This window comes from Falco peregrinus, chromosome 14, assembly GCF_023634155.1.
Source record: "Falco peregrinus isolate bFalPer1 chromosome 14, bFalPer1.pri, whole genome shotgun sequence".
NCBI classification, from domain to species: domain Eukaryota; kingdom Metazoa; phylum Chordata; class Aves; order Falconiformes; family Falconidae; genus Falco; species Falco peregrinus.
The window spans coordinates 1,617,078-1,620,558 of record NC_073734.1 but is presented as its reverse complement, the minus strand read 5'-3'; positions in this window follow the sequence as shown (position 1 = coordinate 1,620,558).

Sequence of the window (3,481 nt, the reverse complement as noted above, 5' to 3'; positions counted from 1 at the left end):
TAACCTTAAGACTCAACCCTGAGACTTTACACTAAGACTTAAATTAAGATTTAACCTTAAGACTTAACCCTGAGACTTAAAGGTAAGATTTAACCCTAAGACTTAACACTAAGATATAACCATGGGACTTAACCCTGTGTCTTAACCCTAATAGTTAACCCTAAGACTTAGCCCTAAGACTTAACCCTAACAGTTATCCCTAAGACTTAACCCTAAACTTAACCCTAAGATTTAACCTTAAGTTTTAACCTTAATACTTAACCCTAAGACTTAACCATAAGATTTAACCTTAAGAATTAACCTTGAGACTTAACCGTGAGATTTAACCTTTAAGACTTAACCCTAAATCTTAACCCTGAGACTTAACCCTAAGAATTAACCTTAAGGCTTAACAATAAGATCTGACCCTAAGGCTTAACACTAAAACTTAACCCTACAAATTAACCCTAAGTCTTATCCATAAGACTTAACACTGAGACTTAACTCTAAGACATAACCCTGAGACTTATCCCCAAGACTCGACCCTAAGGCTTAACCCTTAGACCTAAACTTAAGACTTAAACTTAAGACTTAACCCTAGGACTCAATCCGTAAGGCTTAAACTTAAGAATTAACCCTGAGACTTAAACTTAGGACTTAACCCTAAGACTCTAACATTAAGACTTAGCTCCAAGACTTATGCCTAGGTCTCAACAATGAGACTTCAACCTAAGACTTAACCTTATGGTGGCCAGGTTTTCCAAAACGAAAGCAAATGTACTATGGTGGAGGTGGATCCCAGGGGTCTTTCATGTAACTAGAAGTTTTTTGAAAAAGAAAAAAAAAAAAAGGAAAAGGTATGCATGCATCTCTCTTCTTAAAACAAACATCTCTACAATGTTCCCATAACCTTCAAGGAACATACCTGACACTTCCTTGACTGGGTTGTATTCACAGCAAGACTGTACCATCATAGCCTGTACCTTATCCTCTTTGGTAGCATTGTCTTCAGCCAGGTTGTCAGTCTGTTTAACAGGTACTGATTATTTGACACTCATGTTAGGCTACAAATAGGCTCTCTTTGTACCTTACATAAAGACTTGTTTAACCAATCCGGTTTTCTTCCAAGCGGACTGAAGCTATGTGTAGAAAAAAGCACACCACCAGCATTTTGAAGCTGGCCTTTAAGCTCCAGACTGGTTGAAGAAGCTAGCCACGGTACATTTAACTGGGATGCATGCAAGTAGCATTAGTTATGTTTTGCAGCATTAAAAGGACACACAACTTAAGAGTTGTGGCAGATGCTTTTGCTTGCTGAAATTCAGCTTCAGACCCAGAAGCACTAAAAGGAATCAAGCTTTTGATAATCCCTTAGCAAGGGATTTAAGAATTTTCTGTTGGTACTGGATTTTCTGTTGGTTTTTGTCTGCCCACAAGCTCTGCTTCTGGCCAGGAAAAGGAGTCCTTAACAGCAGCTATTGCCAAGTGCAGTGGAACTGCAGGTCCAACACGTACTCAGAAGCTGCTCTTTGTTGATCTTAAATGATTCCAAAACCATCCTCAGCACTCCTTTTCAAAACAATCGCCCTTTGACACCCAAAAGGAAACCTTTGGGATCAGCGTGTCCCCAGGGAGGGCTCGACACAAAACCTCTGCGCAGACCTGCTGTCCTGTGATGCCTGCCAGCAGAGCTGGTGACGCGAGTGCTCCTTCCCCGTCTCCGCTGAGGATACTAAGGTTAGCAAAGCCCTCCTGTTTGTCTTGTTGACAGGCGTGCTCAGCCTGAAAGGCGGTGAGGGAGCGCTAACCGGCAGCCCTGCCAGCCAGCCTGAAGGGCAGGGGGGATGTGAAAAGCAGCTTGGGGCTGCCTGAGAACTAGCACAGGCATTTACGGAGGGAACGCGCGGGAGCAGGGTGTTCTCTCGCTTTCACTCGCTGGGAATGTGCAATCCATTCCTTCCCCCGGAATCTCTCACCTCTAAGTGAGAGACAGTCAACGTTTTAACTGATGTTTTACAAAATGCCTCTTTGTAAATACCTACACATACATACACATACACGTTCTGTTAAAGTCGCAAAGAGTATGTTTCCCAGAAAAGAAGTACCTGAATTTTGAGAAATTTTGAAGACTCTTTGATGGCCATCTGAATTGTGGACCGCATCATCTGATTTGTGGACCCCATTTTAAACTCTATTTAAGGAAAAGGAGGTATGGGAATGATACCACTATGGAAACAGACAGTTAGGCACTTCACAGGAGTCAGAAAATGGTGCGTCAGCCACAGCTGGTGACTACCAGCTCCAATATTTTGAAGATTAGGAAACTATTTCAAAAAACTTGTTGACAAGTCTTTCCTAGAATTGTAATGCTCTTTCTAAGAAATCGTTCACGCAGTGCATTGCAAGAGTTGAAAAGCCCCTCATTCTTCTTCCTTGCAAAAAAAGAGAAAAAAACTGTTTACAGTTCTCTTCCTCTTCATTGTACTCCTCATTGTCATCTTCACCACTGTAGATGACAGTGGTGAAGACGTATATCAGTGCAGAGCGTGTTGGTCTTAAAATATTCTCTGGAATTCTGCGTGATTATTTATGATGGGCTGGATGCAGAATCCCTTCCTGAAGACCCCGTTGCAATGGGGCATCTACAGCAAAGAACATTCTATTTATTTGGTTAGGAGGGAACTAGAACATGAAATCCAGGTTCAGACCAGCAGGCACAGTTTTTAAATCATTATCAGGCTGAAGGAACACTTAAATGGACAGATTATGCCTTTTAGGAAAACTTGTCTGTGGTGGCTGGCAAAAACACTTCTTCCAGCTACAGAAAATCTGAAAAAAGATGGACATGACCTCCTCTGCATGGACAGGGGAGGCACTGCTGATTAAAGCCTTTAGATAGCATACAAAGCATGACTAACCCCTGATTTCTCATTTTTATAAAAAAAGGAGTAGTCTAAGGAGTTCTATAAAAAAGAAAGAAATGTTGTGGTTTATCTGTTTTTAAGCTTTTTGTGAGCTTTCCCAATCTTAATGGCTGTCCATTGCACGTCTAGTTAGAGCTCACAGAACAGAAGCCACTCTGTGTAGCTGTACCCTCAGCCCCCTGCACTACTGGCTTCTGCAGAAGCAGCAAAGGTACAAAGAAAAAAACCAAAACTCCGTTGGTGAGGGGTGTATGTATTTACCTGACACAATGTTATTATTGTCCAAGGAATTGCATTTTAAAGACTGATCTTCAGTTTTTGAAAATCACAGGCCGTCTTTACACTGCAGCACAGTGAAAATGTCACAGAGGTACCTTGGTGCCAAGAACCCAGCTCATCAGAGTGGTGGGCTTCTCCTCTGCCTCATTTAACCTGCTACCGCACAGACCTTGTGCTGGCCAAGTTCCGTGGTTCCCAGTGATGATCCCAGATTGACCGGGAGCTTCTACCCATTAGGTCTTAGGGTTGAGTCTTAGGGTTAAGTCTTAAGGTTAGGTCTTTAGGTTAAGACTTATGGT